General features: G+C 38.3%; 1 protein-coding gene across 3 annotated transcripts in view; it reads right to left on the bottom strand.

The window, feature by feature from the left end:
* PTPN4 (protein tyrosine phosphatase non-receptor type 4) overlaps window positions 1-25249 on the bottom strand; it is a 116575-nt gene that overhangs the window by 80344 nt on the left and 10982 nt on the right. The window contains exon 1 of one of the 3 annotated variants that reach the window (XM_065637536.1): window positions 14973-15008. The exons of the other annotated variants lie outside the window; for them this stretch is intronic. The gene's annotated coding sequence lies outside the window, so the exon portion shown is untranslated. Of the gene's footprint in view, window positions 1-14972; window positions 15009-25249 lie in introns of those variants that run through there. 3 annotated transcript variants of the gene reach the window in all.

Below are 25249 nucleotides of genomic sequence, written 5' to 3'. Positions count from 1 at the left end.
TTTATACATTCCCTCAAGACTTCTATTATCTGTGGGCACTCTGAGCTGCTTGATTAAATCCCTCACAGATGCAAGAAGTATAGAACAGCAAAAGAAATTCCTATCTGTAAGTACTTCACTCTTGAGAGCAATGAAGCAAAACATACATGCCCCCAAAAATGTCTATAATCTCACCCACATTTCAGTGAACGAGCTACTCTTACATCCTCCTTTTCCACATCCTCGATCCTCAACCACATAAAGAGCCAAATCTAACACAAGAAGCATTAATTCTTAAAGTACATTTGACAGTTTCTGAAAGCTTGGGGCCTGAAGTTCAACAGCTGAGAGAAAAGAAGCTGAATTTAGCCTTTCTCCTCCACCATCACCTTCCCCTATACATGAGCCAATAACAGAGTTAATATTCTATCCACTTAATCAGATAAGTTTTTAAGATTGTTAATTCATCTCCTTTTATGAACATGAAGATTTCATGGGGTTGGCTGTAGATTTCAATACAGGCTTGTCACCTAAATTAATAATTACTCTCAGTTTAAAAATTACTTGAGGACTTATTTTTAAATTAAGACCTTCTTGGATAATGCTTTTTATCTGCTTCTGTGGATAAGGGTTTCAATTTTTAACAACTGCTGCATGATATCAAGCAAGATTTTCACTATTATAAATCACATCATTATTAACAGAGAAAAAGGTTAAAGGCAAAACACCTTGCTCTGTCACTCCCAGAATTTAATTATTTCCAGCATAAAAATACTAATTAATGAGTGTTCGGTCACTCATTACAGGATAGCAGCCAATCTGTTACAAAAAGCTGGAGGATGTATACCAGGAAAGAGCAAATTAGTTCGGTAGTACTGTAGCAATCTATTTCATGTGAAAAACAAACTATTTCAACAATTTGACAATACCATCCCTTGCTCCTTTCTTTCCCCAAGAACGAGAGCATAGCTAACAGCAAAGCCTATTAAAAGTGACACTTCTATCTAATGAAGTGTCAATACTCATTATGCTTGAGCTGTATGTACAACACTCCAAAGAAAAGCCTCTTAAGTTCAGCTGCTTCCTTTCTCTGCTCTGGGGCTGAAGTAGGACAGTGCGGCAAGTCTGGTACCTACTTTCCTGAAATGTTATGTTCAGGAGTGAAGAAAACGCAAAAACAGCAAGATAAAATCCATTAGTCTGAGATTACAATACTTACTGTCACAGTTTAGAAGTAATACTAATTTTAAACGTAGTTCTTAGAACCATGTCATCAACACTGGCAATTATCTTGAACCTATAACATTTATGTCCTCCCTTTCCATGCCCAGTCATTTTTTACATGAACTCTTCCGTCTTCACTATCCAGGACCGTAGATTACGTACAACCCAAGAAGATATTAAATTTTTTTGAGAGAAAGAAGAAAAGGCAATGGACTTACAGATTCCAAACAGCTCAATATGGTTCATTTTAAGCCAATTTTTAAGTTTCACATTTATTCTTAGTGAACACCTGTCCACACCACATTACAACTGGCAGTCCAATAAATGCACTGGATTTCCACAGCACATCCCTTCATAGTAAATTGGACCTCTTTTTTCAGTTTTTTACCAGTTTTCTAGATGGAGAACTGAGCTTCAGAGAGACTGAAGAAATACACCCAATGCACTAGGAAGTCTGCAACTAAGGAAGACCTAGAATTAAAATGGTCAGATTTTTTTCTTTTCCCCACTCTGTCCTACTTCAGCAGGTTCAACCCATTTCCCTGTAACAGGTCAGAGTGCAAACAAATTAAAGACCACAGAAAGCCTCCTTCCAATCACCTCCTGCCAGCCCAAGGCTGAGCACTCACTGACCTGATGAAAATAGGACTTCAGAAGAGACAGGACTTTTGCATCACTTCCAAATGATGCAAGAAAAATGTGCAGAGACCACATGCCTTATGAAAAGAGCTTCATATTGAGTACCTAAGGTTATTCACAACAAGAACAAACCCATCTGTCCTATGGGAGACACACTGAAGCCACAATCAGACTTGAAACATCATATGAACTTGTGCAGCCATATTGTTTCAGACGCTGAGACCTTTCACTTGCAGGTTATACTCATGGGTAAGGGAAGTTTGATGAAACAGGCACACACACTTATGAACAAGACGTGCGAAGTTAACGCGAGGTTTCAGAGATTATTTTGAGCAGAAGTCTAGAAAGATTCTATATGATAGTAATGTACCCATATGCACCTCGATGAACCAGAAAAACACACCTATCCCTCTATTAAGCAATAAACTATCATTGATCTTCAAGAGTCACCCAGACCACAATGCAACCACATTATAGGAAAGTTATATTATGGTGTGAAGAAACAGAGAGCAGGCAGGTGGCTTCTATCAGGAATGGTGTGGCCAGCAGGACTAGAGAAGTGATTGTGCCACTGGTGAGGCCGCACCTTGAATCCTGTGTTCAGTTTTGGGCCCCTCATCATAAGAAGGACATTGCAATACTAGAGAGTGCAGAAGAGGGGACAAAGCTGGTGAGGGGTCTGGAGCACAAGTCTGATGAGGAGCAGCTGAGGGAACTGGGGCTGTTTAGCCTGGAGAAAAGAAGGCTGAGGGGAGACCTTATCGCTGTCTGCAACTGCCTGAAAGGAGGTTGTAGCATGGAGGGTGTTGGTCTCCCAAGTAGCAAGTGATAAGACAAGAGGAAATGGCCTCGAGCTGCACCAGGGGAGGTTTAGATTGGATATTAGGAAAAAATTATTCACGGAAAGGGTTGTCAGGCATTGGAACAGGCTGCCCAGGGAAGTGGTGGAGTCACCATCCCTGTAGGTGTTTAAAAGGCTCATAGACAAGGTTCTTAGGGACATGGTTTAGTACTAGAGTTAGGTTAGGTTATGGTTGGACTCGATGATCCTGAGGGTCTCTTCCAACTGAAATGATTCTATGAAGCTAGAAATCTCTTTAAGTAAAGCTATTGGTATAGTTTAAGGCCTGTAATATGAAAAGAGATGTTGATGGCAACCACCAGCTCCAGCAGTGGCCAGCTTGTGAGGCGGTGAGGACAGACAGAAGGAAGCGCCCCTGTGGTCCCTGCACCGCTATACAGCCTTTCAGCCAGGGCGATGGACACCGAAGAGACACAGGCACCAAGTTCGCAGCAGACCATGCTCCTGCAATAAACAACTTAGGATAGAAAATGGCAAAGCTAGCAAGGAAAAAAAATTAAATCTATTAAAAAAAAAAAATATGGTGACCAAAACCTGTGGAAGGGCAGATAGCTGAAGCAGCCAGAAAAGGATAAAGCTGCCAGGAAAAAGAACTAGGAAGAGGAATACTGTTTAAATATCACAAAATGGTAAATGTAACTATCCTTCTATATTTAATATTATAAATATTATAAATTAAACAAATACGCAAATGCATTGATAAGACAAAACGACCTTGTTTCCTAGTACGCAGCTGTCAGCTCATGATATTTGGAGGTGTTTATAATGTGTAAGGATTACTGGGAATAAATAGCAGAGTTTTCCAAGTGAGTTCCACCCGAATATTTTAAACTGCATTATATCTATAACCTGCTCTTGTTTGAAAATAGCCTTAAAAATGGCAATCCATGACCCTCACACAGATGATTACTACATCTAACTCTTCCCATTCCTGGAGCTGGATCCCTTATTCTTGGTTTCATTACTCAATGCTATAATAAGATGTAATAAATTGAGACTGTAATGAAATATTACTAAAATATCTTCTTGATACAAACTTCCCAAAATAAATTTGCAGTAATTTTTAAAATGTATTCTTAAACTAGGTTAAATAGATTTTTCATTAAAAGGAAATTCTGGATCCCATACAACTCTAAGTTTAGGAAGCCTAAATATTTACTCACCAGAAAAAAAAAAGGGTTCAAATCAGTACAAGTTCAGACAAACTAAAACCAGAAGGACCAGGTGATAACAACAAGGTAGTACTTAGTATCTTACTCAAGAAGTTAGCGAAAACACAAACAAAGAAAAAAAAAAAACACCACAAAACACTTCTTCCTACTGTTTTCCTCAAAAGTATCAAGGGGCAACTAAAGTTGATTCCTCTTTGCTATAGGACTCTAAAAAAGGAGTTTACAGTCCTCTACAGGGCTAGTAGAAACCAAAAGCTCTTTAGTATCTACAAAAGAGCCTGGTAATCTTCAAGCCTTTAGTAACAACATGCAACTGCCTATAGCTAGAATAACCTAGTACAGTCCTTTCAGGACACTGAAATTAAACAGCTCTAAACTTGAGCAACAGCCTGACTACACATGCTGAATCAAGGAAATGTAGCAAGTGAGAATTATGTTTGGATTTCCAGCTTTTCCACCTAGAAAAATGAAGAGTTTAAACACAATTTAAGAAGTCAAAGAGAGAAAGAAATTACATGTAAATAACAGCTGCTGGTCTCTGTCAGTTGCATTAAACTAAGCAGATAAAACAGGGGTAAAACACCAAATGCTGCAGAGTTACATGTTCTAACTTGGTGTGACTGTAAATGAACAAAAGTCCCACATCCTGTGAACCGTCCAAGCCTCAGCCACAATTATCTGAAGACAACATCAACAGAAAACATCATAATGGAGAAAAGCTGAGGATGAGCTATTAGCCACTTGAGCACCCACAGATCAATCCTACTGCACAGATAGTTGAACGGGCAGCTCTAGTTCCAGCCACGGCACCTGTGTCATGAAGCCTTTGAAGCTGGAGGCAGTCTGAATTGAAAAGAAACTGGCAAAGTTCAGAAAAACCTTTTATTCTACTCATAGCCAACCTCAGGTTGAATTTTGGCTGGCACTAGAAGTAAAGTATTAGACGGAGGGAGGAAAGTTGTCTGTATGTATTCTGTTCAGAGTTGCTAAACCTAAGCCAAATTATCTTCAATAGACTTAAACACAGCAGATGCTAATTCTAAGGCTGAATATAACCAACTGGATACTTTCCATCAAAATTAGTTCTTAATCAGAAATGCCATTTCCACGAAATAGAAATTTTCACATGGAAAATTTCCATTTTGCCAAAAACCACCGATTTTCCACTGGAAACATGAAAATAATGCCTGCCTGGCTACCTGCCTGGAAAAAACGCTTGTCAACTCTGCTTCCTCCTCCAACGGCAAACAAACTGAGGGAATTCTGCCAGCAGCGCTGCCCGGAGAGAGAAGTGACCTCACTCCATCCATGCCCCGGGTCTCAGCCGCTGCGCCTCGCACTCCTGCCCCCTGCTCCCCCCACTCAGCCTCGCCCCAGCTTTTTGGCTCTGGGGAAGCAGAGCGGAGCAGGCTGCCTCTTCAGGTGCTTTTGGGGTGCGCACCAGAGACGGACCCCAAAGCACATCTGGGCACTAGAGCAAAAAGCTCTCTGCTCAATAGCAAAAGAATCATCCTATTCATATCATCCCAAATTTAAAATTCCTTTATTTATTTATTATTAAGAGCTCTCACGTTTTTACAACTGCAGCGCAGCTCAGGTAAGTATTTTTCTGACTCAACTCCGCCTTCTCTCAAAGATTTTCTTTAGAGGAAACAACTTCAATTTTCAAGACAGTTAAAAATTATTTGAGTGAATTTGGCAATGAAAATATCACTCACAGCAAGTGATTAAGAAGTTCAATTTGATAACCATTCACCTGCAGTGAAATTTTTAAAAAATACTTAAATCACAGTTTCAGGGGTTTAGTTTCTTAGGCAAAGTATCCTAAAGAGGTCCAAGATCCTCAGATTTATAAATCGTACAAACCTACTTTCTATAAGGATCATTTTCAGAGATCTTGACCATAAAATGAAAGGACAATTCTATCTGTACTTCTTACGAAGTGAAACTCAAAGCCAAACCAAAAGTTTTCCAAAACTGTGGCATACTGACCTGAGCCATCGCACCCTGACAGGGGTTGTGACTTGGTTAAATGTTAAGGCCAGACTGCAGCCTCCTGACACTTGTCTTCATAAATTCTGAGTTTTGTAAATTATTAAACTACAATCAATTTCGTACATACACAAGTAAGAGGAAGAAATACACATGAAGGTAATTTTAACTGAGTTATCTAAAAACGCTTCTCCTTTTGGGATGCATTTCCTTCTTTTGAAACTAAATCGACAAACTTAGAGAAGCCTATAAAGCTTCTGTAAAAAAATATTGGAAGAAAATGTAATGCAAGAGGAAAGACAAGATCCAAACTTCCAGAAAAAGTTTATAATTCTTACCAGGGTTCAAAGTAGACTTTTGAAAAAACTTTGAAGTTTTATTTTTTGTTTTTAAATACGACTGTTTTCTTCCTTAGAGTTTTGTTCTTTCTAGAATTGCATAGCAATACTTGGAAGTTTCCACAAAATTAACTTAATAAAAATAGCAGATGTTGTTGATGGTGCGAAAAGCAAAAATCACACTGTCAAGGCTAACGATGAATACACTAAAAAAAAAAAAATTAAACAAAAAATACACACAAAAAAACCAAACACCAAACCACACACGCAGACTAAAAAAAACCACCTACATTCCAGCATCCAAAAAGTAAAGGCACAAAGTTGCACGTATAGAACTGCAACAGGCATAAAACCTGGAAACAAGAAATTTTTTATTGTGCTACACTCCGAAATGAAATCACACCATGTTACCCCAGCAAAACTAAAATTCAGTGCCAAACTCTGTATTTATATACTATTCATCTTAGCCCACTCAAATCTCAGACCTTTAATTAGAAGTTAGATTCCTTTTACTAATGTAATAGTGAATTATTTTCCAGGTACAGGGTATACATTTTCTAAATAAAAACATTTAGTGTCACTGCATTTAATAAAACATCTGACTGAGAAAAATTAACTGGCCATTTTGCTTGGAGCTGAAAACTTTTAAAACCAGATGCCATTTAGAATCAGCAAGAAACATTCAATACTGCTGGTTTGAGATGAATTAATTCAATTACTCTATAATTCAATGAATTTCTTTTTAGCAGGAAAACAACTTCTGCTGTCTCCTCTGAAGCATTCATGTTCAGGAAGACAAGAGGCTTTAATGCTTCTTTATCATATTGGCTCAGTTCAGTATGAAGTTTCATGTCCACTGGAAAAGCATACACATAACCATATTACAAGCCAATTAATCAACTAAAAACGAAGCAATAAAAGAAACACCACAGCTCCAGTTGGAATAAAGCATTGCCAAGAAGGGCAAAAGAACACACACACGCAGAGTTAGTGTGTGCTGAAGTCAAAGAGCAACAGGCTATTAAAAGGAGAAACTACTACAAAATTATAAAAGGCTATTTATAAGCTTAATGTCACATGACTATTTATCACACTGCTATTTATGGTTTCTCTCATATTTACTGCTTTTAAGTAAGAACAAAAACACTGAATGCAGTTTAATCACCTGCATATCACAGGGTCTTCAAATTTGTTTACTTACTAGTTTGCTGCTCCTGAGAACTTTCATCTAGTCAAATGGATTTCCTGATGGGAAGCTGCCACAGACCTCCTACCACAAACCAACATGGAAAGAGCCCAATGCCTCTGATGTTACCTTGACAATAATCAAATTAATTCTTATTCTTATCTGTAAAACAAACGGAGGTCTGGAAGTATCTTGCTAAAATATTTTCTCTGCCACTAAAACCGTAAGATGGTACAAATTCCCAGCCCGAGCCTCTTCACTGTGTTGCAGGCTGCAAGCACAGTTACCCCAGCTGAGAGGCTGGGGGCGAGTCCAGGTTTTGGTTTTTTTCCCCTACCAGAACCATAAGTATCAACCTGATTGTAGCCACAGCCCAATACAGAAGTCCACGCACCCACATCATCACAGCAAACCTTCTCAAACCTATGGTATGAAAGGTCAGACCAATTTTATTTTGATTTTTTTTAAAAAACAAAGCCCAATTCTAAGAAAACCATGCTGACAGAGGCGGTTATGTATCTAGACACTAAACTCTGAGTAAGAGAAATACATACCAACTTTTCCACTGCATTGTCTATAACTGACGACTACTTATTCATAATAAAATAATCTAACCATAAAAGTTGCTCTCAAAAGAAATATTAATCAAGTTATTAATTTAGCTTTATATGCCACAGTGACGTTCACATTAGTTGTGCAAAAAAAGTTACTGTTAAAAATGAACACGTTATTCTACTGTTCAACTGTATACTGGAGAGACTGCTACACCCTAGCCTGTAAAAATCTTTTCCCGCTGTTTTAAAAAAAAAGGATACAGCATTATTTTTCTCTTTGAAGTCAAATGACTGAAGCAGCAGATTGATTTAAGAACCTTCAATGCAAATTAATTCACCTTCCAACATACAGCAGCTCTACAAAGGTCTTAGGAAAAAAAGCATTTGCATAGTGTCTTCCACTATATTGCAGTTAACAAATACTATTTTAATTGAACAAACCCAGCTATAATCCCCAGGCTGTCAGGAACCAGGAGTTTGCAAAGCTGTTCCACCTTTACCAGCATCAGTTCTCACTCCCAAGCCCCATGCCTGCTGAGCCAGGCACTGCGCAATGCAGCAGATCGGAATGACAGATTTTGACCAATTCCCTCAGTGCTCTCAGTTCTCCTTTGATTCTACTGAAAAAGTAGTTTCAAGTAATAATAAATGATTATGCTAAATGTCTGTTTCAAATTCATAACAAGCATTTGAAGCATGTGGTAGTCTACCAAAACCTGACAGCAGAGACCTAACGCAAGGCTTAGTGAGCATGTTTTCAGCAAAGCTGGCAGGCTACAAATGCCAGAAAGGGATTTCATAGTCAAAATAAAAAGGTAATATCAATCTGCAAGAAAAAACAAACTTATCCATAATATCACGATTTCCAAAAGCATGTAAGGAACAAAGAGTAGCTGATTTGTAATGATGGCCTAAACAACAGTTGCAGTATAAAACTCACCCTGCTACCATATGTGTTTGTTTGGTTTTTTATACAAGGGGTGAAATTCTGTCTCCAAAGCTATATGACAGGTATCTCAATAAGACAACTCGATGTACTTTTATGATAGTAGACCTTTAATATTTGGAAATTCAGTACAAGCTATTATGTAGACAGCTGACATTCACCCAAAACCCCTACCAAAGACAGTGCAATAACTCCTCACAGTCAAAGCGAAGCATGAAAACAATGCTGCAGTTCTTAAATCTAGGAAGTAACTTCCTCAGGTGTAACTGTGGTCCATGCCAAACACAGTAAAGGACTTGATAAGCAGGCATATTTCTGCACAGCATTTCAGTTCTCAAAGACCCATACGTACTAAGCGACCCATACTTCAGTGTGCATGGTATATGGAAATGCAAATCTCTGACAAAGAAACTGAAATTCCTCCAAACCTGTAGAGACAAAAAGATTCAAATCTTTTGACAAAAGTGATAAATTTAAGTATCCCCACCAAGAAAAAGATTTGCAGAATGTACCCAAGTTTCCCAGCTTCTTGTCCTTTTGGTAAAGGTGAGAATCAACATTTTTGCTGTTTGCTATAAAAGTGGAAGGGAAGCTGTCAGCAAGTAAAATCATTGCTTCCTTAAATACCTTTCTTTTGAGGCCATCACTGAAAACTTTTTTTGCTCAACTGCCAAGCAGTCAACATTTTGGGACAGACTCATTTCCCTTTTCTAAAAGGGAACAGAAGCTACTGTGGAAAAACAACAAACCTCTCAAAATATAGAGCACAAATGTGTATCTGTGCAGTGTCTCCCTCTGAACAATGCTGAGAGACTGATGATGGGAGAAGGATGGAACATCTAGAATTCAACCTGGTGTCAGCCATCCCGAAGTTACATACAGTCCTTAGAAAAAAAAAAGTTCACCACTAGTGCTCTAAAAGAGCATTTATCTTTTATTTAAAGGAAAATGCAGTTCTAAAATTTCCCACTACAATTCTCGCTTATATTAAGAGTTCATGAAGTCACAATAAGAGGCTATAGCTCTTGTAGTTAAAGGTATCAGCACCGACTTGCGAAGAAATGAAAACAAGTTACAATAATGAGTATTTAAGTTACTTTTATGAATACCACAATAGACAACAAAAATTACTATCAAGTTGATAATATAAACAAGAAAATTTTCTCAATATATTTTCTCATTCTGTAAAGACAGATATGGTCTCTCTTGGGAGAATCATTCTTCTATGAATATTTAACATCAAATGCAAGACTTATTGTCTTAGCAAGTACACATTATCATCCCTGAAAGAAAGAATAGGTAACAGTTGACAGTGGAGATAGCATATTGTTAAGTTTATGTTTTCAGACATATAAATGCAGCCACTAGTAGTCCTGTAAAAGTCATTAGGTATCATTAGGTAATTTAAATAACATACTAATTAAGTAATCTTAAAATAGCTTGGCTCTTGTTCCTGTTGTTTTCCCTGGAAAGGCAGGTATAAACATGGGCCACATTCACAAGCTGATGGTTACATATTCACAGGTTGATGCAGTAGCCCTGCTGAAACTACAAAGATAATTATTTATCACTGAAACCATCACTTCTGTACCATTCTCCTCCTTGAAGTATTCCAGACCTCCTCCACCTCCCTTCTTCACTTCTCAAGGCTCTAACAGTCCTCCTTGTAACTCTTCAATTCCCTCCATGACTCCCTTCCCTACATTATGCCCATTTCTCTAATCACTTTTCAATTTCTCTCTGGCCTATTCCATTCTTGTCTTTCCTACTCCAGGCCCTGCTCCTTTGGGGTGGGTACAGAAGATGGAACTGCAAGAGAAATTACCAAAACATCCCCCAAAAACACAGAAAACCAGACATGTAACATCTGGAGGCAAGAAGAAAAACTGTAGCCAAGGGCCAAGAATCATGCCCAAGTTTGGTCCCAAGCTTAAAAGAGAGACGCCAGGTACCACCTATAGTCAGCGTAACACCACAGGTGCAAGGCGCCTGATGCACTCTGCTGAGATACATTCCACATGGTTATGAATGGAAGGGATGGATGACAGCATAATCATCTATACAGCATTACCAACCACCATTAGAAGGCTTTTAGATGCCACAGATTTTAACATGAGGTGCAGAAATATTCCCAAACCAATCAGAAAAACCTGTAAAGAACCTGCATATTCAAGTGACTTCCCCTAACAGTCTCCCAGCTGCACAAATTTTGATTTTATTTAGTGTTTCAGAAATTTGCTTTGCCTCAATTTTCTGTCATCTTCACCAACAGAATTAATTCAATACCTGTAATGCTTATGGGCAACCTCCTTCAAAAAAGAGACTTTCAGGAAAAGATAAATTCCTGCAGGAAAACTGATTAAGTACAAGTCTATTCTCAACATGCACAAACATGTTGACAGTGACACGATAGAGCTTCCCAGTAGCTCAGTTTTCTGATACATTAAAAGAGAAGAAAATTTACAGTTTCTATCAAGTGTGAAGAGATACTCAGAGGATAAAAGATCACATTCAGTTTTTATTTAAAGTGAAAATATTATACAAAGTGCATTGAGAAGGAAGAGTGAATCTACAAAGATGGCATTAAAAAGTGATGAGCCCTCCAAGCCAGCACACCTGCTCTGCTCCTCTTGGGCATTTTGTTTAAAAACTATTTTCATTCATGTGCCTCTGCAGTCAGGCTTAATCACTTTCTTACACTCCCTTCTTTAGGCCCTCTTTTAGAATTAATCTCAGCATCTCCAAACTATTTGCTGCCTTCTGCATTATGTGACGGAAAGTGAAACTTCTACTTCATACAGAGAATCACTATTTTTTCCCTTGGAGGTGAAAACCCCAATATCATAAAAATTATGCTACTATGTGACTTCTTTTATTATAAGGCAGCATCAGTAATAATGCCTTGGACTGTTTATTCCAATGCTTTTTCATTATCTAGAATTCATATCCTTAAAAAAAGAGTAGGTTAAGCTAAAAACCTATTAAGCTAATGGCTAAAGTACATTATCTTAGAAGCACAGTTTATTTATATTGCCTATGAAAAATATTATTCCTCCCAACTGCTGTGAAGATAGGTTCTCAGGGTTTAGATAAGAAATTCCTGAGCCTCATTTAATACCACTATAAGGGATAAACCCAAATGGTCTTTTGTTGTTGTTGTTGATTTCAGTTAATTTTTCCACACTGTATTAACACTAACATTACCATAACAGAAATTTAAAAAAAAAAAAAGATTGTTAATTTGTTCTAACGATGTTTTACAGCAGGCATGCAGTCCAACACTACTAGAGCACTTCTGAAGGCATCACCTATAACATACCAGAATTAAAAGGCTAAAGAGGGACATATGGCAGGATATGGAATGTGCACATGAACAAAGAAACCAAGTACCCTGGGTGTTCTATTTTCCAATGTCTATTCACGTGCACTTTCCCCTGACAGCTGCTCTGCAGCTCAGCCCAGTTTCCCTGGAAGCAGCTGCAGGAGTCACAGGAGAAAGCAACAGGAGCGTTTTTCTGTAGAGCAGCATCTCTGCACGGTGGTACCACACTCAGCTGAGGGCACAAAGCTTTTGCTCGTGCTCCCACAGATGTTCAAAAGAGATATTTTCCCAAATAGGGAAATACTCATCCAAAAATGCAGTGGCAAACTGAGTTAGCAACAAGCTTCATTCATGTTAACAATGATGCAGGAGACAGCCCAGAATAGTAAGGCTCATGAAGACTGAGTGCCAAGCCAAAACCAAACCACCAGCCACTTGGTTTGGTTTTCCAGTTAATTCTCTCCCAATATAATTAGTGAATCCTTGACAGAGATGACCAAAGTTGTCACATTATGAAGAGGGGAAAAAAAAAAAAAAAAAAAAATCTTCAACTCATTAAATTGAGAGGATCCTTTTGTCATTACAGCATAATAAATCTGTAGCAGGTATAGAAATTGCATTCTTTCATAGCATACAAAGGAGGTCTGAATACGTTCCATTTGCACTATGATTAGGGAGAGCACTGTAGCCAACAAAATCAAGATTACGCCTTCTGAACTCAAGCCGCCATACCAGCATCAGCAATACTGACTTCAGAACAAATACACTTCAGCAAGTATCTGTCACTATGGGTTGGCCAATACTGACTAGTCATCTAGATCTGACCACGCAGTTGTTGAAATGGGCTGCCAATATCAGAGCTCAACAGTATCAGAGCTGTCGTGAAACCAAGTAACACCAATAACATCCTGGCCTACCATGAAACTGTTGAAACCTTCTGTGGAAAGGTACAATGACAGAATACAATTTATTCCCTAGATCCCAGGAAGGAAACCCTGGTGATGCACCATGGGAAAGGCTTCTGTGGCTCCAGGAGGCTGTAGAGCAGAAATGCAAATCAATGAGGCCCTTTACAGTAAAGGTTTGTGAAGTCCCAGCTTTGTCCAGTGCTGGAAAAGGTCCTCTCTTCTGAAGTCAGTGCTAGCAGGTCCAAAACTGGAGTCTGTGAAGCCAGAGAATAAGACAAGGCCGGTCCCAGCTGGATCACTCAATTACTGAGGCTGCCGGGAATGTTAATCCACCGCTCATGAAACAGCAAGTGGCCAAAGTCCTGCACTGTACCACTCCTTCAGTGTTAGGTGATGGTGGGGTGGCCCAGAAAGCAAGCTGAGGAATATCTGAGTGTGCTTCAGTTCTGACCATTCAGAAGAAATAAATTAAACAAAGCTTGTCCTTTCCAGATTCAGGAGCTGGTGTCAGGATGCTCTCGCAATTTCTTAAAGAATGAGCATGATGTTATGTGCATCAGAGAAAGAAGCAATTCTGAAGAGTTTATTAACACTACCACCCTTTCCTTTTGAAAAGTATCTCCCGTTCTCCAAGAACAAGCACAGCATGTTTATTTACCAGAAGGTCACTCAAAAGTCTCTCTAAAAAAAAAAAAAAAAGATAACTTCTCAGCAGCCAGGAGTATGAGGAATCTACAATGCCCATCCAACAATGTGCTGCTCTTAAACTCTGAAAGCTGAAGTCTAGAGAGCAGAAATCCCTGTTATTTAACACAAAACCAGCAAGAAGCTTGTGTCTGCTACTGACAAGCAGGCAGACTGCTAGGAGCTATTCTAATTCTTTATGAAGAACATGAGCATTATTAAATAACAGACGTGTCCATCTGTCCTCTGTAAGTATATAAAGAGAAACACAAATTAGAATTTCTTCACAGTGTTAGATCATGCGCCTTTCTCTAAGAAAATCTGCTGGAAAAAAAAAGACAGAAAGGAAGAGGTGCCAACTAGACTGAACAAGTGCTGACAGAGCTCATGAAAGTGCGGAAAAAATCTCATCTAGCTCTCAAGAAATCCAAAATAAGTAACTGGAGAGCACAGATACCTAAACTCACAGCTTATGCATACTTTGTGGTAGGCTTTGTTTTTTAACAGATATATGGGCTACACTGCATGTACATCTCTCTGGCACATGGTGGTCACTACAGCAAAATAACTTACATCCACGAACAAGCACTAATATTTTTGCCACTATATATTCTATTAAGCCACTTTGTAAACTTGCTGTTACACTTCTCTGAAACATGATATGGGAAGATCCTGCCAGCTGAAGTAGGAGTAGCGACACCACCATTACATGGCAAGTTTTAATAATACCACAAATCTGGCTCTTACATCTCATCCTGCAATTCCATGGACTGTTGAATTTTTAGTCTGAACCACAAGGGACAGGAAAGATCTTAAAATTATAGTTGTTTGAATATTTATCTGAAATTCACTTTTGTAAATAGCATGTTTTCCTTTTTTATTAGCTTCACCAAGTTCCTTTCAGTTTTCTATTCAATGTGATACAGAATATAAGAGAATACAAAATGGTTTTCCAGAATAACTATATCAGGGTTATGGGAGATCAGAGAGCCTTTACTTAAATGCCTGTTTTCAGATCACTTACACATAAAAATATGACATCTATGGAAGTACATAAAATCCAGGCAAGGCAGCAGGGGAGAAATAGAAAACTATCTGACAGCAACATTTAGGTAAAGAGAACACAAGTGCTATCTCCACTGGCAGCAATTCAAGAAAAATATTACCTCAGGAATCTGGAGCAACTCCTGAATGAAGATCACGTCTTCCCTTCAGTAGGGAAAAGAGAACAGTGTTCAAGGGCTCATGGAAAAGAGCATGTGGTAGGACCCATCTTATCACCAGGTACCAGGAGCACAGAATGGACGCAGGCTAAAAAGATATTATACAACTACTGAAAATAGTAGAAAGGCAACAGTAAGAGCTCTCAGGCAGGGGAACGCTGCCAGCCTTATGACACAGGCATCAGCTCCCCAAGTGCACACATAATAAGGCCTTAGGATATTTTGAGGGGAGGTGTAGAGATCATGGGACATAAACCCATAAAAAGGCGTACTTATTTACATTTTACATGCCACAGAACAGTCTGCTTTCCATTTCTGATTTGGGATTATACTTCGAGAGACTGGAATTCAACAGTTTACTTTCATCAGTGCAGGGCATCTAATTCTGGTACCAAAGTTTGGAAAGCGACCTGTTTACTGAAAAAGCCTAATACTGAGTGATCATCTGTAGCCAAAGCAAGCTCATGTTTGTTCCTGTGCATTAAGCTCCAATTTTTGCCTTCGTGTTTTGATTTTTGAAAGAATCAAAGACTGATCATTTTGTCCTACAAATAAATGGAAATTTTAAAAGCCAATAATCAGGATTATGATAGCCAGAAAAAAGGCATGGGCAGCACAATGAACTATATAGCTCATATGATTGGCCAGAGGGCAATTAATATCATTCCTTTCTGAAAGGACGTCCACAGCTGAATATCAAAGCCGAGCTGCAGAAACCATCTCAATGGTGTGATCACGCTGCTAAACAATGCTGCTTTTTCTGTTACGTTTTTCCCAAGCAAATAAAAGAATAGCAGGAACATAATTTACCTAAATTTTTTTAAGAACAACAAAAAGATATTGTTAGGTTAGGTGAAACATTTTGAGACTTTAACACATGCAGATGCACCATTACATACAGGTTTAGATAGAGCCAGAATGTCTATTTACCTGGCACTGTGGGGGTATGCAAATTTGACTTAAATGTGAATTCATACTCTTTGTGGGCCTTAAACTAGGCTCAGATCTAAAAATGCCAAGCTTTGCAGGTAATAGATTCAGATGTATATTTCACTATTTCAAAAGTGGTTTAATAGCTATAGAGTAAAATGTACCATACCCTCCTCCACCAAAAACAAACAAAAAAACCCCAAACAAACCACCCCACATTTTTATGCTGCTATTAATAACTTGATTGCAGATAAGTGAAAGGCCATCTCTGCAGACTAATGAAAAGAACGGAATTATTTAGTGCATTTGTTTACAGACAAAGAGCACCTTGTGATTTCAGGGAAATGAAACACAAAATTATTTGTTTAGAAGGCACCCCATCCCTGCTGGAAAGACACTATGAAAGCAGATAAGGTTATATCACACCTTTTTTGTTGTCAGTGATTCTACCAAAATGGCTTAAGTCTTTAAAATTTCACACTAAACTGATATCAGACTGTGCTGCCTTGGAAGACTACTGATTTAAATAATCCTTTTGAAACTTATACATATCCAACTCCAACAGCTTATCAGTCTTAACGTTGTCTTAATTATATAACAGGTATCTCCAAATGATGGCACAGGTTTGACTAATGATGCTTACCCAAATGGTTTAAATAAGAGGTTTTCAACATACCCTGAGGATGACAGGCCTCACCTCCTGTACACACTGAGAAATGGAGGTGTCTACTGATGTTGTTATTGATCACTTATTATAAGAAAGAGATGAACAAGCAGCTTTGGAAAATATGGTTAAACAATGAGTGAGAATCAGAGATTAGGAAAAACACACCAGAAACCAGGATTTCCAGAAGTAGGATATGATCACGTCGGAGACAATTAGACTTTACTCTGATGAACTCTTTATTTTGACATACCCTGGCACCGCTAGCTAAAGCAGCCTTCCTGACCCACTCCTGAGCCTGGCCACCCATTTCCAGCCTTGCATCATCCTCTCCCTACTGCTGACTTAGCCATTTGTACAGCCATATGGTAAACCAGAGCAGGGAATTAAGAAACAACACAATTCTGGCAAAATTCTGTTTCAGTCAGAGCAGTTCCCCAACACGGTTCACTGTGCAGTGGCATAAGTGCTACAGCAGCACAAGGAAGACAGCAGGTGACCACGAAGGGAGGAAACCACTTCTTTCATGGTCAAAACAAGGAAAAACAAGTCAAGTAAAGGTATTAGCATCCAGCCAAGTGAAGACCATCCATTTTGGTAAAAGCAATTTCAAGAGAAGAATGAAAGAATAGGAAATGGTGAAAAGGTGGAGGAAAATGTAAAGAGAAATTCAAAACTGAGGTTTTAGATTGTGTATTTACTGAATTTGGGGCAGAACATGACTGGATAAAATAGGATGATAGCTACAGTAGTTGATGGGATGAAATATCATATTTTGTGTATACCTAATACTGTTGCATCGTTTCTCTACTTATCTGCTACTGACCACCCTTAAAATCTCATTCATTATTTAGGTCTCTTTCACCACAGAATACACAAGGACTTGCATAGAATACAACAAACAATGACAATGAAGAATAGTTGGGAAGAAACAAGCAGCATGTGATTTGTTTTGTGGTGTCTGAATCACTAATTTGAATTTTGTTTCAGGAGGTGCCAGGGGAAACATTAAGACTATAGTGTTAATACACACCATTCTGGAAAGGTCACATTTCCCAAAACATTATGAAGACTCAGTGATAAAACACAGTCAAAGACGTAATATGAAAGAGGTGATGGAATTTGACAGAAAACTATCCTAAAAGGCTCCCTGCACTATTTCATCTGAAGGTGGTACAGTATGCGGCATATCAAAGAAAATGGTATGGTAGTTATCAATACACACATCAGAAACTTTACTGGAGCTGTACTTAACTATAAAAAGGCTTGAACAGAACACAAACTCAAGTGCCAAGTCTGACCTAAACCCCTTGTTTTGCTTATGCTTTACAGAGGTCTTCAGGAGTACAAGGTGCTTTAATACAGTCCATAATGAGCAGCAAGACTCATCTTACTGTGTCTGTACTGGTAAAAGGCTTACATAGAACCTGGTATTTGCTGCACTTTCTCACTTCCAATTTATATACTCAGTAGGCGTACAAAAAAAATAATCGCCTTTTATCCAAGGATCTCAAAGAGTTTTACTGAGAAACAATATTTCTCATTTATAAAGGAGGAGAATGAGATGCACAAAACTGAGTAATTTGCCTGTCATTACACAGTGAGTCAGTGGCAGCAGCCCACACTGGTCATACATCTCTTGCTGTTCTTATCAGGTACTGGCATTAGATTAAGGTCTTTTATAATAGTTACATGCCATATGTATTAACGACATGAACCTCACTATTTCAAATTTATGCTTGTTCTTTCTTTTCCTATGAACACTAAAGCTTATACAATGGACTCTATTTAAAAGACAACACACTAGTGACTTTTTTTTTTTTTCCAGGCTAGTACTTCATTGCCTGAAAGACACCAGAAATGCTTTTGGGTTTACCGTGAACATTTAAAAATAGTTACATTTTCTATAGAATAAAAGTTATAGCCTTCAGGACCTACATATTAAAACCAAACAAACCCAGGAAGCTGATTTATAACCAATTCCTATGTGGCTACACCAAGGAAGGCTCACTGTACACATGACCTATGTCTTATACTTCTCCCTGTTATTCATCACTCTCAGGATTACTGAGTTCTGGATCTTTAATCTGACCCAGCACAGCACTCGGGTTCTTATCTGCAGTGCTGTGCCAGTCCTTTTGATGCAGAATTTTTCTCCCCATGGTATGAAAAGTGACTAGTGCACAAGGCGAGGGGGGGAAGAATGATGATGACAGTACAAATGAACAAGGAACAATAATACATAAACAAAAGATAAATTGTTATAAGAAAGGTTAATTTATGCAATTCAAAGAAAAAAATTATTCTAGTTAACTAGCAATCCTTAAACCCCACAGAACTTGGCATAAAGTCTATAATGATCCCTTTAGTATATCATCTTTGGCACACAATCACACAACACAGCTCAGGAAAGACTGGATTTTATCTCTATCAATGACTCTGGCAGACCTTTCAGAAAGACAGGCTTTCTTGCTGTAATTGGTACTGATACACTTTTCTACAATTAGTGTCTCTGGCAGAAACTTTCACTTAAGTTTCTGTTATTCAGCTTTACCACTTGCCAGAATATTGCTGGAATCTAGACTTTAAATGCACAATCATTTTTTCTTATCCTGCAGATGTCCGAGTCCAAATAGATAAACACATAATGAACATAATCATTGCCAGTTTTGCCAATAAAAAACAAAGCATGATATTCTGATATATGAAAGTAAAAGAGAGATTAAAGATATTCTGCTATGAAGAATTGCTCTCCACTGCATTTAATATAATTGGTATAAGACTTTAAGCTCAGGCTGTAGGGAGTGGGGTAGGTAAGGCTGAGTTAATTATGTAGCTGCTTGACAATACACCTTCTCCTACCTGAAAATACCATGTCGCTGTACAGGGACGGACTCTAAAGACCTGTACCAATGCCCAGCTGTGGGTAAAGCAGAAAAGAAACAGCAGAAGGTAGAGATAAAGCAGGATATCCTCCTTCCCTTCAAACTTCTGTCATCATCAGCTGTTTCTAACAGCTATTTGAATGCAGCATCCTAGATCTTAGCCTGTCCCTGCAATTGCTTCTGCTGTGCCACGCTAGTCAAAAACCCATCAGCCGACATCAGCAATGACCGCCCAGCTCTATCACATCCTGGCTACACCAGGACATCACAAGTACTGAGATGGTGGCACTGGAATTAGAAGAGCAAAGACAATGAAAATGGATGAAACAATCAGCCTCCAGGAACCACGCCAGGCTCCCTACAGGTTTGGGGAGCTGCATCACCTATACACATGCTCTCGAGTTTCTCTTCTCAACAGTAAGGGCCAAAACCTTTGCAAGTGAAAATTTAACATAATAATATTACTGTTCAGAAAGGTTCTGATGTATGAACACAACCCTTAACATGTCAGTGAACATATATACTCCTCTGAAGAGGCAAAGTATTAATAACATTTAGAATAATTTCATTAAAAAAAACACATTTAGGAATCTGCATAGCCATAGAGAACTTTGCTTCCAAGGGGTTTACAGTGCTCAAGGGATATATAACTGCTATACTCAATGAAAAGAGTTGAGGGGACACAGGCTTAACTACACATGGCTGCGTTAATGTCTTCTGGAAAACAACTACACAAGGCATCATTATAGGTCTTGAAACAGTAATTGCTATTTATATGCTATTTATACACAGTAGCCAATGTTTAATTGAGCACGGGAGAAGGTGAAGCATTAAGATCCCTATATATTTCTAGCTGCACCTATCTACTAGACAGTTTAGTTTTACATTACAAGTTCAGATGGCAAATGAACTCTTCAAAACCATTTACCTGATTTAGAAACCTAAGTTTTCTTTCTAAAACAGATGCAGAGATTGACATTGAAACAATACTTTAAATTTACTTTCCCGAACTGCTGTAAGTGCTTAGGAACACAAATCATGTAAAATTTTTGAATTATCACATGAAATATATTCACTTATTACCTGTTCTATACATATATGTTCTATACATATTGATATTTTGTGTTCCCATGTATTTTGATAGTTAAGATGTCTAAAATGCATAAAAGATCCAAAAGAAAGAAAAAAATAAAGGATGCCTTCCCCAAAAGCTCAAGACAAATCACTTCAGATGTTTGGGTTTCAATCCAGTTTACTAAAACTCTAAAACATCTTTTTCTTTCTCTCTTTTCTTCTTTCCTTCTTCAACAATAATACAAAACAGCACCCTCTGTTCCAGCAGGAACAGCAATCCTAAAGGAAAGGCAATTCAGCATTTAACTATAATGCACAATACTTTATGAGAAACCCTGTTGGTATACACAACATATATCAACATATAGATCACCAAAAGCCTTTCAAACATCCGTAGGGCTTAAAACACGTATGATCAGCTCACCTTGACACACTGTGGGCCCTGAAAATATGTTTGAGACAGCCAGACCAGTGCCTGGACTAGATGTGTTGAAGACTCTAAAGAATATTTACTCCTCACAATTACTAAAAGTACATCAAGTGCTCAGAAACAAATAGGTTTTTTCCCCTTCCTATTTTTTCTAAATATTAAAAAAAAAAAAGCATAACAGACTGATAATCTTATTATAAATGCTGTAAATCCAAACTAGGACACAAATGTTAAGAGTGAGCTGCAATTAGTTTTACTGCCACACTATACCATTTGACAGTCAAATCCAGATGTGTGCATTGATCAGCCTTTTATCTGTCCTAATAGGGCACTGAGTAACAGCATTCTTTTTCACAGAAATGGGAATAGAACTAGAATTTCTCTTATGACCTCAGCTGATTTCAGCACAAATCTCCTGAAGATGCCATTATTTCAGTTTGTTGCCATAAACTTAGTAAATCAGGATATCCACCTATAACATAGATTACCGTTAAAACTAAGTTTCTAATATGTATATTAAAATCATAAACATGTCTTATGAATTGGAATCATATTTATGTAATTCCTTTAAAAAAAACTAAGACATTTCAAAACTCTTGTTTCCAGGTGTATTCTCATACAAAAAGGAAGTCTCAAAAACAATTGCACACCAGAAACATTCTAAACTGTTAAAAGATTTATATACTTCTTATAAAATAGTTTCCTACATACATTTTACAACACACTTATGTTCTGCAGACACTAATGAATTTGACCTTATTTTACCTTGACAAGTTTACAAAAAAAAAAAAAAAGGTAAAAATTCTGCATTGAAACTTTTCTTCCAACATATCCACAGTCACCCCCAGCTGGTGCTGTGCATGAAACTTAAGACACACTATCCCCAATTCTCGTTATCCAAGCCAGTAATAAACATCATTAACCAATGCAGTTCAGGTGCAGCAACTGTCAGGTACTCCTGCTTCCACAGTAAACCTCTAATAAATATTTGGTGGGTTAGCCTTGCTCCCTGCTGTTACTTACCTTACTAGCAGTGTTCCCCAGTTCCTCTCCTACTTAAAAACTAATGATTCCTAAAACCAAAGAAATGGCTTTATGCCTTCAACGCTTGATTTGGCATTATTAAATTGTACTGATTCTTTTAGTACTCAAATCTATGAGTTTTTCTTATTTTCCTTACAGGATAATCCAGACCTCTGAAATACCAAAAAAATGTTCTGAACTCTGCATTATCTACAGTTTTTAAGAAGAAGAGACATAATTATTTCACCAAGGTTATTAATGAATGCAATGAGACACGATTAATTTCAAGACTGATTTTTGAAAAGCATTGACTAATAATCCTTCTCTATTCTATTAGTTGCTCTTACAGTATAACTGTTTGCAGTCTTCTCTTCGGTCAGCTTCTGATCCAATTTATGCTTTCTCTACTAATCCCAGGCATTTTCACATACCCTCATAGACACTGTATCCAGTCATTTACTGAAATTTAGATAATTTAAATCTCCATTTAGAAATTTAGATCTCCATTCCCAGTAACACAAGTGTAAATTTAGGGGACGGGACCACAAACCACATTGTGTCATTTGTATCTTCAGCACATAAGAACAACATTTATTCTTAAAAATGTAGTTGGAAAACTATTTTCTGAAAACACACATTTCTTTTATAAGTTTGGACAATTTCTATACTCTAACAAGCAGGCATAATCTGCTGCAAAAACACAGGAATTGCATACAAAGTGGCATAAACCAATTATGCAGAAGAGGATCTTAGAAGGTAAGTGGGAAGCAAACAGTATTTTTAGTAGGTCATAAGATACAAACATAAACCAACTATGTCATGCCGTTGTAGAGAGGGAATTCCACATATGAGGATGCTTAGTCAGGCGCACAGCCCACGGGACAGATGAAGGTCCTTCTCTCATGCTGCTCAGTATTGCAAATGGATTCATTTTTAAGCTTCCAGAAAAGACACAGATCAATTAAGAACAGTCAAGAGACTGTTCCAGTGCCAAGCAGAACCAAAATCAAATACCTGAAAAAGCACAATAATGATAAAACAGAAATCATTCAGATTGCTTCACCTGAGACTGCAGAAATTGTATGTATTGTAGTTTTCAAGCACTTGAAACACATTTTTCTCTTCATATATAGCTGATGGAGTGTTAATTGAGAAGCTTAAACATAATACCAATTAGATATTAGATTTATTTTTTTTAATGATATGGAGGAGAGCAACATCCACAGACAAAAGCAGGCAGAAGAAAGCACTTCTAGAAATGGAATGACAAGTACAAAATACAGTAAATAACACTGTCAGAGAAGAATTTACTCCAAATTTAGGACCATATTTTTGTCTCTGAGATAAATTTCTTCTCTGAGATAAATTTCTAGCCACTCGTTCTACAAACCAGGTATAAGGAACCTCAACCAGTTCGAAACAGTGATAGGGTGGGAGCTACAAAACACAGTGTGCAGGATCAAGCAATGAAGTCTTTGTTTCTCTATACCAATAATATGTTTTAATACCTCCATGCTTCCGGTTTTCTGACAACTACTTGCAAGAGCTCGGAAGACTGTTTCTTTCCCAGTCTTCCCCATCTCTTTTACCTGTTTCTTTCCTCTTCTGTTTCTCCTTCCTGCATCCAAAACAGACTGCAGATGTTTTTCTCCTTTCCACTGATACATTTGGGATTGGCTACATAAGAACAGCAGTGCAAGAGGGGATGGATAATATCCACAATGGTTTCAAGAAAAACATGAGGCATGTGGTTTGTCTTGCTTACTGTCATAAGCTGGGTTTCATAAAGAAGCAGAAGACCCACAAACCTAAAAATACATAGGAATGCTTGCTTTCAGACAAATCTAAAAAGCCTTTTTTGCCCCTTTACAGAACCGATTTTCTCTTACAAAACCACCATTTTTAGATGTCCGTTATTATTTCTTCCACTCTGGCTTATGTAGTAGTCAAATACCAAGCATATACGAGAACGCAGCAAGGACCAGAGTGTGTTTCAGGAAGAAAACCATGTTGAATAAACTTCAGACATTAGGCTTACAAATTATGTCAGCAGCATTCCATTATCTTGTTCTGTAAAGGCTGAACAGTCAGGGAAATTAAAATAAGCTTCAGGTTGCAGTGACAAAAGTAAGATAGGTTTTGGTGTACCTATCAGTCAGTTGAAATGCAGACAATAGCATAGCAACTTCATGGATGCTTGAATGACATTAAGTGTCTCTACAACTACCTGAAAGGAGGTTGCAGCATGGAGGGTGTTGGTCTCGTCTCCCAAGTAGCAAGTGATAGGACAAGGGGAAATGGCCTCAAGTTGCACCAGGGGAGGTTCAGATTGGATATTAGGAAAAATTTTTTCACAGAAAGGGTTGTCAAGCACTGGAACAGGCTGCACAGGGAAGCAGTGGAGTCACCATCCCTGGAGGGGTTTAAAAGACATATGAGGCTCTTAGGGACATGGTTTAGTGCTAGAGTTATGTTATGGTTGGTCCCGATGATCCTGAGGGTCATTTCCAACCTAAATGATCCTATGATTCTAAGTGAAAGCAGCTGACTCAAATGCAATCTGAATTAGACAGAAGTGGGAAAAGGAAAAAAGGAAATGGGGAAGAACTTTGAGGAACCAACAGAACGTCTGACTTCAATTCCTCTAGCTTTTTTTTCTTTTTTTTTTTTTTTTAAGATAACACCATGACAGCACTCAAATCCTAAATGCATGTAATTCCAAGTGGTAACACTAAGCACTAATGGAACTGCGGTTATGACATTGTCTGTGTTACTAGTCTTGCTCCTCACCATGCTCTACCATGCCTCTCTTCCCTCTCAAAACCACTAAAACCTTCCTCAAGGTGTAGCAGAAGTTTAACCTGCATAGTCTTTCCATTCCAAATGTTAGGAGAGTGAAGGACTAGAGACAGACACTGCTCCCCTCCCTCTCCACTCAGCTGAAATGTTTCTCGGTTGCCAAACACACATACACCACCAGCACCTGCTCACACAAGGTAGATGAGGATGGGACTCCTGATCTGCGCCTCAAGGTAACGGGAGGAGTAGGTGGTAAGTCTCAGCACCAGTGGGTCCACAACACAAAATTCCATGAAGCAGTTCCTAACACCACCTCATCCTCCTCAAACAGAACCAGACCTGCTGGTGAGCAGGAATTAGGAGATTAGGAGGGTGGGGGAAGGCTATTGCCACCAAAAAGCCCCTGCTAGTAACT

This window comes from Caloenas nicobarica, chromosome 6 (genome assembly GCF_036013445.1).
Source record: "Caloenas nicobarica isolate bCalNic1 chromosome 6, bCalNic1.hap1, whole genome shotgun sequence".
NCBI classification, from domain to species: Eukaryota; Metazoa; Chordata; class Aves; order Columbiformes; family Columbidae; genus Caloenas; species Caloenas nicobarica.
The sequence above is the reverse complement of the archived record's forward strand: the minus strand, read 5'-3'. Positions and strand labels throughout refer to the sequence as shown.